Here is a 16365-nt window from a genome sequence, read left to right on the forward strand (position 1 = left end):
TATGTGCCTGCTGAACAATTTAAAATGTTTGATGCTTTTTATGAGCCCCACACAATTTATCCACTGGCTCAAGTCAGTGGGGATTTTGATTGTTTAGGCTTGTGCTACTACAGACAAAGTGTCATTTACGACTTTTGCTTTCCAGATCTTACAGCTGAGCAAAGGTTCTTCTGAGGGCCACTTTGTGAAGTTTGTTCTCTCCTTCCACCTTTCAGTGGGTGGTGGGGATGATTCAGGTCATCGGGCTTTTGCAGCAAGTACCTTGACCCTCTGAGCCATCTTTGCTGACCCAAGCAAAGGGTTTCCTGGGTAAAATTCTAGACACAGAGTTCATGGCTCTCACAGTCCACACACAATCTTCTCTGCATGCTGCCAAGTCACCTAAACTGCTGCTCCAATTCCCAGTTGCTCCTTCTTGTTCAAATTTAGTATGATGCCTCATACTGCTTTGTTGGGGCACTTTTACCCTACTGGTCTTTTGATTGTATATTACTAGTTTCCAATTTTATGCTTTTGTTTGTTTGGTTGTGTGCTGTATGTATCTGCATGTGTATGTGTTCCTCATGCTTTTTTATACTGCTTTAAAATCTTCCTTCCTTCGTTCCTTCCTTCGTTCCTTCCTTCCTTTCTTTGGTTTTGGTTTGGTTCAGTTTTTCGAGGCAGGGTTTCTTTGGGAAACCATTCTGGCTGTCCTGGAACTCACTCTGTAGATCATGCTGGCCTGGAACTCACAGAAATCTGCCTCTGCCTCCCAAGCGCTGGGATTAAAGGTATGTGCCACCACTGCCCGACTACTCTTTTTTTTTTTTTTTTTTTTTTTTTTTTTGCTGCTTGGTCAATAAGTTTATTATCTTTATGAAAACAATCTTCATAGAAAATTGCTTTAGGTCTCATCAGCAGTTTGTTCCTGAGCTCTGAGGAAGCTTGCCTTCTTTTGAGCAACCCTATCTTTCTTCTGGGCAAGAGACATTTTGGGACAGTTCCACCTCTTCTTCTTCCCTGCTCTCTTGGGCTTCTTTTCACAGACTGGATTCTCTCGCATAGCAGCATGAGCTTTCCATACATCTCCTCATGTCTGGAGTAACGCTGTTGTTCATGTACTGAGAACTGTTTCTTGTAAGCATCCTCATCTTCCTCCATTAGGTAATGCACGTAGCCTGCAACATTCTGACCCATGATGTGCCTACGATGTGCTTCTTGCTTTCAGAATCATACCCAGGAAATCATTTGGTACTATGAGGAATAGACAAGCCTCCATCCACAGCTCCCTTCAGGGCCCCGAAAACTTTATTGCCAGTTGTAGTTCGGGCAAGACCTGAATCCAGATAGCAAGTGAAGGCCCCAGGCTGACCATCGACGCCTTCCACATTGTATTCACCTCCAGTCACCTCCACTTGGCCTTCATAGATCTTGTCCATACCAAACCTACTGAGAAGCCTGTGGGCCAGCAGCAGGCCGGTACAATAGGCGGCAGCGTAATTTGTCAGGCCAGCTTTCACTCTGTACTTCGGCAGTTTGTGTGCTTAAGCTGTGCAGACTATCATATCCCCCTCTGTACGGGCACAGGCAATCTGGCAGATGATGTCTCTGTTAGTAACATGAACTATCATCCTGTATTTGGGTGTGTTGTACTTATTCTTGTCCTGGATCCCTAATCGCTTCCGAGCATAGTAGTCTGTTTTACCCTCTCGCTGCCTTCTGCATCTCACTTGGTATCTCTTGAAGTCGGCCTTCTTCTTGACAACTTTCCCAAACCCCATCCTGCGGAACAGAAACCCCGCAATCGTGGCTCCACGTAGAACTGCGGGCCCGGCGGTGCTAGTGGGGAAAGCCGGCTACTCTTTTTTTATGTTTTTTTTTTTTCTGCTTTGAATTTTTAAAACTATTTTTCTTCCTGTGTTCGGCATTCCTCTTTAAGCTTTTTAAATTTTACACGTGTCCATTTTCTAAGCAGGGAGAGAAAGAAGTCATGGAGATGGATGGGTAAGGAGGTGGGAGGATCTGGGAGATGAGAGGTGAAACCATGATCAGAATTTACAGTATACAATTTTTTTTTATTTAAAATACAAAACAATTTAAGGAAGTTGGGCGTGAACAGATGGCTCTGGTAATCAGTGGTATAGTCACTGGCACCCTATTGTTATATTTAAGTCAGAAATCTGGCCACACAGGAGGTGAAGCAGCTTCTACCTGCTCAGGTGTCCCTGCTTACACGATTCCTTCGCCCTTTAAAACTGCCTTTGAGGGAGGGTCAAAGGAGTAGGTTGTCCCCTTTCTCCATGTGGATCTGGTGAATGGGTGGGTGGGGAAGACCAAACTCAAAGTGTCAGGCTTGGCAGCAGGTACTGTCCCCCGATGAGCCATCTTGCTGGCCTTTCCTTTTTTTAACCTTATTCTTCTTTATAAATTCTGCATATTAGATGGGAGTTTTACATATTTATGTAATCAAATCCCGGAGGGATCTAGGCAATCAGCTCTTTCCCTTTTGAGTTTGTGTTTTTGGAATCTTATTTAAGAATTCTCTCTTCAACTCAAGGTCATTAAAGTGTTTTGCCGTATTTTTTTTCTCTCTCCCTAAATCCTTGTTTTTGTTTGAGCCCCAAGTTGGCCTAGAAATCTGGCTGTCCCTACCTTCATTCCCTGAATGCTGGGATGTATGCGAACAAACCTAGCTTTTCTAAGCACTTTCACGTTTGTGTTTTATTCTTGAGTTGTTACTGGGAATGTATGTGGAATGGTTGAGGAAGCCAGTCTGTCATTTTCCCTGTGATGGACAGTGTGTCCTTCACTGTTTAAGCTCAGTAAATCTCTTCAGTGCTCCTTTCTCTGGTATTATTATTGTCCCACACCAAATTATGCTACTTCAATTACTTTAGCTTTATAGTGAGTTGCACTTGGCTTATTCTTTATGTCTTTATAGAATCTCACAGTGTAGTTCAAGCTAGCCCAGAACTCACCCCGTAGCCTAGGCTAGCTTCAGACTCATTAATCTTCAGTCTCAATGGTCTGGTGCTGAGATTTCAGCTGTGAACAACCAGTATGCAGCTATTCTTTACAGTTTAATGTGCATTTTAAGGTCAGCCTGTCAAAGTCCACGGAAAGCATGGGGAAAGGACTGTAATCGCATCAAATGCAAAGATTACTCTGGGAGAAACTGACTTGTTAACACAGCAATCCTGACTGTTTTATATAATAGATGCTCTATCTATTCATGGCCTTGTATGTGTTTGCTTGTTTGGGTTCTTAAATTTCTTTCTTTCCCATGTTTATATGTGTTGTATGTGTATGTTCTTGTGGGAATGTGCGTGCTGGTGCATGTGCACACGTGTATGAGTGCATGTGGCTGACAGAGGATGATGATGTGAATTATCTTCAATGCCTCCCTGCCTTGTCTTTCTGAGGGTTTTCCGCTGAACCTGAGCGCATCTATTTGCCTATGCTAACTGACCAAGGACAAGGATCCACCTGCCTCAGCCTCCATAGAACAATTTAAGCTGTACCTCCACCTGCCTGGTTTTTATGTGGGTGTTGGAGCTCCAAAGGTAGGTTCTCATGCTTTTTGCAAGTCAAGCACTTTAAAGACTGACTCATTTCCCTCACTCCCTTGTTTGCTTGCATTTAACTGAAAGTTTAGACTTTTCTCCCTCAAAAAAAAAGCTATGTATTTTTTGTTATATTTATGACTTGCAAATTTTAGTTGTTCTTGGTTCCTAGGTTTTAACTGATTTTGGTATCTGTTATAATTCAGATCTTGAAGGCCACCCTCCTAGGAGTCATGTGTAAAGCTTTGGCTCTCAACCAGTGGCACTGTTGAGGGGTGGTAGATTCCTTCAGAGGGGTACTTAGCTGGAGGGAAGGAGTTCATTGGAGGTGTGCCATTGAAGGAGACGTTGAGACACAGGCCCCTTCCTCTTTCTTTCTGCTTCCCAGCTGGCCTGGCGTGAACAGGCTTCTTATGCCATGCATTTCAAGCAAGATGAACCATGCTGTCATAGGCCTGAACAACAGGGCTGGGTGACCATGGACTAAAACTCCAGAAATCGTGAGTCACCCCATCCCTGATTCTCTGTGGGCAGAACTGTGCTGTCCTTTCCTATCTATCCTGTTTTGGTTAAACACTGAGATTAATAATTTAATGACTATAATCAGGTAAGTGGTTTCACCATAGAATGCTATCCTTTGCTTGTTCGTCTGGTGCTGGGAACCGAACACAGGGCTCTGGCAACAGCAATGGTCTCCCACCACAATCCCCAGGCTCCCTGTCGTCATGGTTAGACTGTAGCTAAGAATTTCAAATTTCATCTTTCTGTTGTTTGTTTGCTTCTGATTCCCGTCTTATCTAATATCTATTATCTTAACTCCAAAAGGCTATTTGGTCTCAGTTAGCAGTGATGGGTGGGCATACTTTAGGGGTCTCTGTGTATGTCAACATTTTCTTGGGTTTTCATGTTGGGATGGGGTGAGTAGGGGGCGGGAAGGGAAGGAAGCAGGAGGAGAGAGGCTCAGGTCTTCTTGTGTAACATACAGAATTTCACCCAGCCATGCTAGGTGTGTTGTTATCCAGCTTGTTGCTGCATCAGGTACTCTGGGACTGGGTTCTCCTCCACAGCAACAGATGCTCACAGAGAACCCTCACTGGTACTTCTGAGGGTAGGGAAGGGAAGGGCATTCACAGTGTTCAAGGCAGAGATTCAACTCTCCTGCCATATTTAAGGTCATACTTCTTGGACACCTACGATCCTAGCATCCTGGAGGTTTGAGGACAGCCTCAGCTACACAGGAAGACCCTGTCCCTAAAACAAACAAATAAACAGAATTATACTCAATTCTTGGTTTTCTGTACATGTCTATTTTTGGTTGAGGACAGCCTCAGGTACATAGGAAGACCCTGTCCCTAAAACAAAGAAACAAAATTATACCCAACTCTTGGTTTTCTATAGAGGTCTATTTTTCTAAATGTTAGGAGTTTGCTTTTTTATTTTCTTTTTCTTTCAAGACAAGGTATCTCTGTGTAACCCTGGCTGCCCTGGAACTCACTCTGTGGACCAGGCTGGTCTCAAACTCACAATAAATCCACCTGCCTCTGCCTCCTGAGAGCTGGGATTAAAGGCGTGCACCACCACCTGGTTATGAGGTTTTTTCCCCCTTTTTTAAAAGATTTTTTTTCTAAAAGATTTATTTATTTATTATATATAAGTGTTCTGCTTGCATGCATGCCTGCACACCAGAAGAGGGCATCAGATCTCATTGCAGATGGCTGTGAGACACCATGTGGTTGCTGGGAATTGAACTCAGGACCTCTCGAAGAGCAGTCAGTACTCCTAACTTCTGAGCCCTCTCCCCAGACCAGAGGTTTTTTAAATAAAATTGTCATAAAGACAGAATATTGAAAATGATTATTTTTATGTCTATGATTTTCTATAGATTTCTATTTTTCTAAGTAGTGTAACATTTTTAAAAAATGTTATTAATATACAAATGTTGTTATAACTCTTTATCTAAACATTGAAAAAGTCCGTCCTATCTTCCAAAATTATAACGTTTCTTTGCGTTTATATTTTTGGGAAGGGGATGAATCTGGAGTTTGGCTTAGAATGCTTCATCAATGAATTATCATTGGGTGTATTGCTATATTTAAATCTTCAGTATTGTATGACAGAGAGGGTATGAGGGGTCTAACCTTTCCCCAGCTGACTCCCGTCACATCAGCAACATGCTCTGAATAATTTATCTTTCTCTTCTTTTGATGGCTCGAAATGACAACTTTTATGTTAAAGTCTCATTTGAATTACGGTCCTTTCTAGGTTTTTCTCCCCCCTCGTTTCTTTTTAAATCCCCGCTCCATCTCTCACATCATCTCATTTGTCGGTTAGGTGTGGCTCTGCTTTGCTCGTCTGAGGTTAATAATAGCTCTGCTCTTCATGCGCAGCTCTGTGGCGTGTCCCAGCACAAGCTCCCTTCAAAGGCCTTGCAGCGACAATCTGTTTCCTTCCCCCTCTCTCTACATCCGATCCATCTCAGGCTGTGTGCTAATCTACAGGAGGGAGATGCTACCAAACATGTACAGGGTTAAATATACTTTGTATTAGAGGAAACAAGTAACTAGACGACAAGTGTTTAAATTTGACAAAAGAAACCCACAAACCAACCTGAAACGAGCAGGGCACACACAGTGAAGCATTGCTTTTTGAAGGAAGCTAAAAATAAGAAATCCTTTAAAAATGATAGGGCTGCAACTATATATTAAAGGGAAGAATGGTTGGATTATAAGCAAATTATACCTATTTATTTGTTTGTTTGTTTGAGATGAGTTTCACTGTATAGCTGAGGCTAGGCTGGACCTTCCTACGTAGACCAGGCTGCCCTTGAACTCACAGCAATCTTCTTACCTCTGCCTCTGGAGTACTGAGACTAACCATGTCCAGCCACAAGTTACATTTACAGTACATACTTCATACGCAGAGCACAGCAAATTAAAGACACTCAGAAAACCTTCAGTAAGAGCAGAAAGACTTTCTAAGAAAGTACAAGGAAAAGGAAAAGTCATTCAGGGATGGAGGTCTCTCTCAGCTCGCCTCCGGTGGGCAAGGCCCTGGCTTCCATGTCTAGCACCATGAAACAAAGCAAGAGAGACGGAACAGTGTAAGCCAGCATGGAGGCAGGAATACGGAGCTAAGTGTGGGCAACACTAAGCAATGAACAGAGGCTTAAATGTCAGGCAGGTGAGAAGGTGTGTATGACAGAGGAAACGCTGAGCTCTGTTCATATTACGTGAGACAGGTGGGGCCGGTATCTGTGCTGTCTGTGAAAAGCCACCTCAAATAGGAGTTAGAAAAGCAGGAAAAGATGGGTCTGGATATATAGCTCAGCTGGTAGAGGGCTCCCATAGCACGCAACATCTCCAGCATGTCACGAAGTGGGCGTGTCGCTAACCTGACACACACCATCTCTAGCATGCCGTGCAGTAAACATGTTTTCTCACTTGGTACACAGCATCTCCAGCATGCCATGAAGCGGGTGTGTTGCTGCTCACTTGGCACCCACCATCCCTAGCATGCCACGAAGTAAAAGCATGTTGGTGCACATCTGTAATCCCAGCGCTTGGGTGGTAGAGGCAGAAGGGTCAGAAGTTCAAGGTCCTTCTAGGCTAAACAGTAAGCTCTAGACCAGTTTGGGCTACATGAGATCCTGTTGGGAAAAGCAAAAACGGAACCAGGACTGATGCACATATGAACCCACAGAGACTGTGAAAGCATGCACAGCGTTTGCACAGTCCCGGGGTTGAGAGGATCAGTGAACACAAGCTTCCAGGCCTAACCAGGACCTTATCTCCAATTGCAACTTGTAAAGGAAAAATCAGTTTTCTCCAGTGGAGTCTCACTGGGTATATAAACTACACTTCAGGGCAGGCCCCATGTCTAGCAGTAGATGGCAGCACAAAACGGATTCAATGGCAGTTTTGGAGATTTTCTTTTTTCATATTTTGTTTAGAAAACCTTACTGGTCTTTTACTTGTATATTTCACAATTTTTGTAGGTTTTTTTGGTTTTCCCTCTGTGTTTCTCATCTCTTTCTTTGTTTCTTCATTGTTCATCTCCCACCGCACCCACCCCTGCGTGCTAGAGAGAGAGAAAGCGGGCGATCGGATGGGTGGGGAGGATGTGGGAGGGCAGATTGCAATCAGAATATATTGTATGAGAAAAATTCATTTTCATTTAAAAAAATTTTAAGTTAAGAAAGTCAACAAGCCAACAAAACAAAGAAATCAATGAAAGAAATATTTATAAGTTCTGGCAACAAATAGTGGCAGCTGGAATAGAAAAGAGAAAGATCAGTGCAACTGAAGGTGAAAGGTCAAATGCCCATGAGGCGAAATGTCTGCTGGGAGCAAAGAAATGAATGAAAGAACTTGAAAGAAGCGGAGGCAGAGGGAGGAGACGCAGAAGAAGGCAAAACACGAACCTGGATGCACACGTCCTCTACACGAAAACGACAGCCGTGACACGCCGGAAACAGGTGGACACATCTGGGCTTCCGCACAGGGTCAGAACAACAGTAAGTTCGCAAGGGTGGGCCACACGTCAGAACCCCACCTTCTTTGGTAACCCAGCTAAGGCAAGGTGGGTTCTCTCATCCCAGCCTTAATCACTAAAGTTGAGTCCCACCATGCTCAGCACACAGTAAGTATAGCTATACATTTATATGTACACTTTTTTTATTTCAGAATACAGGGTAAAGAGGATACAGCAGATTTCAAGAGGGTCTAGAAATGGGTTGGGAGAAATGCAAATAGAGCCAGCAACAGGTATCCAGGGAAACCCAGAACAACCCCAAGGGAGCTTGCGCTGCAGAGGTCAGGCCGTTGGAAAGCGAGGCTTGAGATCCAAGGTGTCAGCTACTGAGGCAAGAGGGCAGAACAGGGTCAGACCAGGAAACGATGGGCTCAAGTCCAAAGAGATGAGGAGGCAGGCCGTAGGTCAGCAGTGGAACAGGCTGCATCAATGTCCGGAGACTGAGCTGAGCTGAAGCCCCAGGAACATTCCCTGCCTGTCAGTCCTTGATGCCCACTCCAGTTATCAGACATACGGTGGTGAGACCATTGCCCTCACGGTGCCCAGTCTATTAATGTAGGTAAGGGAGCTGAACCCTTTCCCTGGCCCGACACGTCTTATAAGCTTTCGGTCCTGGTTTTCCTGATACTGTTTTAATACATCCATGTGGCCTTCTGATCTCAGTCCTGGTAAATCACAAGGAGGCTCCCTGTCCTCTCTCAGGAATGTCTTTATCAGGCTGCGGTGTCAGTGGTGCCACACGGATGAAGCTCACCTGTCGACTGGGGGCACAGTCGCCTCCGCCCTCCAGAGTTAAGGGATGCTTGGAACATGGAGTCTCTCAGGGAAAGACACAGCGTGAAAACCCAGTTTTACATAATTAGGAATAATTTACAGTAGAAGCAGAGCCTGGTCTCAACGCAGTTTTTCCTTCCCTCCGTTTGGAGACTGAGCTCTGAGCACCGTGTCTCCCCAGGCTTCTCAATCTGTGGTTGGTTCCGGCCATGCATGCAGAAGCCACGGCTGTGTGTTTGAGTACGACACAGGAGGTGAGCTGTAGATGCAGTAGGACTTCGGGTCAGCATGTAGCTGATTGTGACTTCTGTCTTTCCCTTGTTCATGGTTTGACCTTCGCGAGGCATCTACCTGTTCTGGCCATCCAAAGATGAGGAGCAAGAAACCTGACCTTTCTGGGCTACTGTGACATCCACTGGGGTGATGCTGTAGGGAAAATGTCAAGAGCGCCATATTCGCTAGAGGGCAGAGTCCTATGAAGCCCAAAGCCTAAGTGGCTAAGTGAAGATAAAGGAGATACTATGCTATTTGTACGGGAGGGAAAGCACCAGAAAGCCTATGTCACAGCACACTTTTCTGCCACTGCCTTGGCCTATCTTCCCATGTTGCCAAGGGGGAGGCTGTATATCTGTGTCATTGCTGCCGAACACCATGGCATATCTTTTCTCCCATGCCTAATGTTTATATATATATATATATATATATATATATATATATATATATATATGTATGTATGTATGTATGTATGTATATATTCTACATTCTCCTTCTGCACCAGGAAGGTATGAACCAAGAAGGATGAAGAGAAGGGTGGGGGGCAGCGGAATGGCAGGGCTGTTCCTACTGCTTCTCTCATTCATTCCCAGAGTCCTCCTGTCACATGGGCGGGCGGGTTTTGCTCTTCTTATCCCTCTCCAGTTTCCTCTGAGGGAGTTTGATATAACAACGGTCGTGCAAACAAAGCAGCCTCGCCCTGTAGGAAATGGTGGGTCGATTGGGATTATGATTAAACTGTAGACTCTGCTCAAGGAAACAGCTTTTCAGACATGAAGCGGTCAGAATTCCTGTGGCCTGGTGGCATGCTATTCAATACCAAGCGATGATGAGTAACTGGACACCCTTAGGTGCTGGACGAAAATTATGTGTTGTCATGGCTAGGAGCAAGCTCCTGCTCCAGGCTCCAAGAGCCCAGAGTCAGAATAACATGAAATGCTTCCTAACCAAACGAGCAGCTCTCCCGAAAGCCAAGAGTCCGGGCTGAGGCATCTGGCCTTTGCTTCAGTCTTTATGGAACAGGAATGTGAGCTGGGGTGTGCTGCTGTGGTAAAGCACTGGCCTAGCATGTTCGAGGCCTTGGGTTTGGTCCCCAGAGCTGTGGAGATCAGCTTTGCTTGAATTTTTATTGTCTGTGTACTGTTCTCACGCAATAAACCTTGTTTTACTCCTGCCCAGTGGGAGCCCTTGTCCTAGTTTGTAGAATGGAGGCTGCTTCAACTTCATAAATCTCTAACAAAGGCCAATTAGAGTTGTAACTAATTCCATCGTGTGTTCCTTTTGACAAATATATAACCTGTGTTCTATTTTCATGACCACGCTGTGAGACAGTCCTATTACTTCTGTGTTCGAAGGGTTCAGGAGGGTTAATGACCTGACCAAGTGCTCTAGCATGATTATTATTATATATAATTAACACAGTCCCCTCTGAAATTACATATGGTGTAGCTTAATTTACAAGAGACATCTGCTCTCTCACGCTTATCGCAGCAGTGGTCAGCCATGAAGTCAACAGCAGTGTGTGTCAACAAATGAACAAAGGAAACGCGGTACCTGTGAACACCCGGTGGAGCCTGTCAGCTGCTGTAACACAGATGGAACCTGACAATGCGCTAAATGAAGTAAGCCAGATGAAGAAAAACAGGCATCCTGCAGTTTCCCTCGTAGACAGGTCATTCAGAAGGTGACCCATGGTCACCGGAGGTTGGGGACGATAAGGGGGTGGAGGGATGGGTGCTCAGTTACAGCTAAGGAGCAAGAAGCTGTGTGTGCTATTTCACGGTAGGGTGACAAGGGGAACAGTCATAAGGTACGCATCGAAAAACAAAACTAAAAAGACTTTGTGTGTCTTCATCACAGAAAAATGACAAGCGTTTGAAGACTGGGATGTTTGTATTGATTTAAACACTACATGATGAATAATTGTATCCCAACAGCATGTGATCGTCCGTATATGCAATTATCCTTCTATTGTAATACTGGGGACTGAACCCAGGGCTGTACCTATGCAAGGCAAGTGCTCTCTCACTGAGCTACACCAGCCATGCAGTTTTTATTGTTTTTATAATCTGGCATCAGTAAAAATTTGTTTTGGGAGACTCAATTACACTGTGACCCCCGAGTTTGTGTTTGTGTTGATTAAATAAAATCAACCTTGGGTCAGGAGGTGGAGTCAGCAACCAGCTAACAGAAAGTAATCATAGAGACTGAGTCAGAGGGAGTCTGGAAGATAGAGAGATACACAGGAAGTAGTAGGGAGAGACGTTTTGGTTTGGTGGAGCAGAAGGATGCTCTCTTTCTGAGAAGCTGGTGAAGACGGAAGGTCAGCTACTTGCTCCTCAGCCTCTCTGAGCTAGCAGGTTGTCACCCTGGCCTCTGACTCCCCAGTCTTATTGATAAACAGAACAATAGAGATATAGTTGATTTAGTTAAAAACTACATTTGGTGGCAGCTGCAGGAGGTGAACAGCCGCTGCCCGAGAAGTGGGCTAGTAACTGTGGACTCACAATTACTGGCTGAAACAACAGTAGATTTGGGTGCAGGCCACTGTGTTGGCAGAAAATAAACAAAAATAACAAGCCAACACTGTTTGTACAGAGGTCAGGGGAACATTTGGCTTGGACAGCTCCTCACTGTGTACTGACAATGGCTAAGCAGCAACCACTGATTTTCTACACTCTCCAATGAGGTCCTGGTAGGTAATACTCCAGTGTGTTCTGGTCTCCTCTGCCCCGACAATCAGGGAGGACAACTCAGTCTCCAACTGCACTGTACAAGGCAGGGAAAGACACAGCTTCTCTTTTAAGACATAGCCCAAACTTGTGACCTTTGTGCCTTGCCCCGATTCCAGCGTGGACCCACAGCAGCTGGCAGTGGGGCGCATGGCTGTGTGCACACAACCCGAGGAGTGAGTTCAGGACTGGGGCTCTGAAATTGGCCACACTTCGGCCTTCCCGATCCTTTCGGAGACTGGGTGAGGTCTGTGGTGCCTTGTTGGCGGTACTCTGCTTTATTTCATCTGCTGGCTGAATTTCATCTTACACACACACACACACACACACACACACACACACACACTCACCTACAACACTGATTATTGACTGGCCAATTATCCGCGTATCCCGTGTCCTAACCAGCTGACACGTATAACTAACCATCGCAGAGAATAACCTTGAGAACGCAACATTGAGAGTATCTGACTTGGACTCTTGCAATCTCGACACACACCCGTGCCTGCCATCATGGCCAGCAGGCTGTGCAGACCAATACCGGCAAAGTCAAGCTTGCTCAGGGCAGTGTCTTTTTTGCTTACAGTTTAGAAAGTACGTATTTGTCCTTCCCTCTGTCTGACCCTGAGCTGACCACTTTGCCCAGACTGTCCAGGGACACAGAGGCAAACCGTGCACGCAGGACAGATGGCAGAGAGCAATGGAAGGTGGAAAACTCCTTCACATGACCGAGAGGATGAGAAAGGCCAAACAGACAAGGAGCTCTGGCCTTCAAAGGGACAAAAGCCCAGACTGGTGTGGAAGGGCTGCTGCTTCAAAGGGTCCTGGCCTAATTAACAATGAGGATCCCACCGGAGTATGTCCCAGCCCCAGAGCCTGGCACTCTTTGTGGCAGCAGCTGTGGTTGTCACAGCTCTTGAAACAGCTTTGGAAGCTGTGACTAATGCTGAGATCAGGAGAGGGGAGACAAGCTGCCAAGGCTGGCTATCTCCTTGTGGCGTGGGTGCTGTTTGAGCAGCGCTGTAGACAGTGGTCAGCTCAGCAACTAAGAGGCTGTCCAGACTATGGAGTGGGTAGGGGATTGGCTGGAGAGATGGCCCAGCCATTAATGAGCACTTGGTGCTCTTACAGAGGTCCTGGGTTCCAGCACCCACATCAGATAACTCATAACTGCCAATTCCAACTTTAGGGGGGATCTGATGACTTCTCTGGGTACCTGTGCTCATGCGGTACACACAGACAAGTAGGCAAATGCATATACATGGAAGTAAAAACCATTTAAAAATTCATTACGCATATGCATTTGTGTCTGTATGTGGGTATATGATCATGTATCTAAGTGTCCTTGGAGACAAAAATCCTCTGGAGCTGGAGTTACAGGTGGTTGTGAACCACCCAGTGTGGCTGCTGGGAACCAAACCTGGGTCCTCTGTGAGAGCATTAACTGCAGATTTGACCTCTAAGCCATCTCTTTAGCCCCAAAATAAAGTTTTAAAGGGGAAGGGGGTAATGACAAACGAAGTAGGTGCCCTTGTCATGGGGTGATGGGCTGTGTCAAGAGAGCAGCTGCATCACAGGGTACCACACCTCTCTCTGCTGCCCCCTGAGCATGTTCAGAACAGCCTGGGGCGGTGGTGGCGCACGCCTTTAATCCCAGCACTCGGGAGGCAGAGGCAGGCGGATCTCTGAGTTCGAGGCCAGCCTGGTCTACAAGAGCTAGCTCCAGGACAGGCTCTAGAAACTACAGGGAAACCCTGTCTCGAAAAACAAAAAAAAACAAACAAAAAAAAAAAAAAAAAAAAAAAAAAAACAAAAAAAAAACAGAACAGCCTGGAGGAAGGGGTGTGGCTTTTCCTTCTGCAGTGCTGAAGGTGAGAGAGCACTCTAGCAGCACCCTCAGCTGGGTCGAACTTGGTTTCCTGGTTGTTTTTTTTTTTTTTAATATTTATTTATTTATTATGTATACAATATTCTGTCTGTGTGTATGCCTGCAGGCCAGAAGAGGGCACCAGACTAGTTGTGAGCCACCATGTGGTTGCTGGGAATTGAACTCAGGACCTTTGGAAAGAGCAGGCAATGCTCTTAACCTCTGAGCCACCTCTCCAGCCCCTCCTGGTTGGTTTTTTAAGCCAGCTAAGCCACAGCTTTACTGTTGACTGGATACATTACAGCCAAACCTGTCAGGGCAAGTTATTCAGCATGCTTTCCTGGCTGGGAAAGAACATACCACCCAAACCAAACCAATCAAACCAATCAAACCAACCAACCAAACCAACCAGCCAACCAACCAACCAAACCAACCAACCAACCACCCAAACCAAACCAAACCAAACCAACCAACCAACCAACCAACCAAACCACCCAACCAACCAAACAGCAAAAACCAACCCAAATTCAGCATCTGTAGCTTGCCAGAATACAGAAAACAAACAGGTAAAATAAAGAAACAAATCAAAATGGATTTTCAGGTTTGGAGAGGCAAAAATAAGAATGTTGGTTTCTGGGCATTATATGTAGCCTTACAGCTGCATTCCATTGCAGGCGTGGGCTCGAACCAGTACTCACTGAGCGCTGCTCTCAGCACTCACAATGAACGACCAAAACTTTTAAACACTTTTCCCTCGGGCATTAGAAAACTACTGGTTATTTCCCAAACCAGATGTTCCGAACCACAGGGAAGGTGAAAATGTCAGCTGCTGAAAGCAAATCTCGCTTTATGGGGACACAAGGTCAAAGACTTCAGTACACAACCAGATTTAATAAAACACAAAACATAATTAGGGTTCTGTGTTGTCAGTACCAGAGGCTATGCACTAGGTGGCACTCTGAGCCAAGACTGAAACGGAAAGAGCAAAAGAGCGCGCGCAATCTAGGGTTTGCAGGGTTCTGACAGAGGGTGCATTGAGTTGGAAGGGCTAAAGATGAACAGACTCAGAAAAGTTCACCGTGGGCGAGTGTGTTGGAAAGACACGACAGGCTGAGAAATTTATAGTCGCATTGATGAGTTGAACAGGTAGCTGGACTGTGTCAACAAAGAACGGAGAATGTGGATTCTGGAGACACAGTGCTGAGACGAAGGTGGTCAAGGCCAGGGCTACACAGGGAGAATCCTGGCTCAAACAACAAACACAAAAGGAAACAAACCCAAATAAATACAAGAGAAAGGATTACTCTGCAGGGACAGAGGACGTAAGAGATTGGACTTTAAAGGAGCTGGAAGGCTTCCTGAGTTTAAAGGATGCTAGCACCTGGAGCACACTTCTGGAGACAAGCCTAGCCCGACAGAGAATTCGGGCTTGTGATGGAAACAGAAGATACAACCTATCCCCGTAAGCAGGCAGGCAATGCTAGAAATTATTTTCAATGAAAAACGAAACAGGGAGCCAGCGAGACGGATGCAGCAGGGCAAGGGCTCACCTGCTGCCGAGTTCTGACCTCGTATTAGATCCCAGACCATGGAAAGGTGGAAGGAGAGAATTGGGCTCTTCCAACCTCCACATGTGCCTGCCCACCATTCACACACAGGAATAACGAATGATAAACTGGGAGATTCTACACACGACTTTCAATACTCACCTGAGGCCTTGGGCGTAATCAACTTCATTGGCTCTCCTTAGGAGACACGGGAATAGTCTGTCACCAGAGTTCCGCACACAGCATTTCATCTGCTTCCTGGCTGTGGATGCCGTGTGACCAGCTGCCACAGGGGAATGCACCCCTCTACCTGTGGGCTATCTCTGTCACAGGAAGGAGAAAAGTAACTAATTCCAGAAACATCAGAGGCGACAACGCACTGATCGGCAGACCTGCTGAGGTGAACCCTGGGCCTTGCAATGCGAGCAGGACTAAATTGCTGAGCTGATTCCCAGCCCAGACTTAAGCTCTGTAATAAACCTGGGCTTTGCTCAGGAAAGGTGGATGATCAGCAGAAATTCATCCTTTGGGAATCTTCCTTCAAGATGGTACGGCTTTCACCTAAAGTCATGCAGCACTGCCCTTGCTCTGGACCCATGGCAAGTTGGAAAGCATTCAAAGCAATTACTAACTTTCCGATGAACCCATATGTGCTGAGTCACTATCCGATTTGAAACTTAAGTCAAGCATCAAATGGCACTGACATCAACAACACATTCTAGAGCTTTAGATAGGAGCTTTGGCTTGCTGCGGCTCAGGCTTTGTGAGTTTGCAGAGCAGTTAAAAATGGTAGGGACAGATATATGTGGATGGCCTGCCATCTTACTTTGTCAAGGAAAGTAACTTAGGCAGGGTGGTAGTGGCGCATGCCTTTAATCCCAGGACTCGGGAGACAGCGGCAGATGGATCTCTTTGAGCTGAGGTTAGCCTGGGCTGTTTACATGGAGGAACTCATCTCGAAAAACCAAAATGGAAAAAAAAGAAAATTACTTAAGAGGAAACGATACCACTACCAAGATTTCATTGAAGAATACTTTGTAAATATTACTTTGTAAATATTGGAATGCCTTACAATAAAAAGTAAATTCATGCTGATGACTTTT

General features: G+C 45.5%; 1 pseudogene; it reads right to left on the minus strand.

Annotated features, from left to right (window-relative positions):
* Positions 1–883: 883 nt before the first annotated feature.
* Positions 884–1760, minus strand: LOC119823776 (annotated as a pseudogene).
* Positions 1761–16365: the final 14605 nt, after the last annotated feature.

This window comes from Arvicola amphibius, chromosome 9 (genome assembly GCF_903992535.2).
Source record: "Arvicola amphibius chromosome 9, mArvAmp1.2, whole genome shotgun sequence".
Taxonomy (NCBI): domain Eukaryota; kingdom Metazoa; phylum Chordata; class Mammalia; order Rodentia; family Cricetidae; genus Arvicola; species Arvicola amphibius.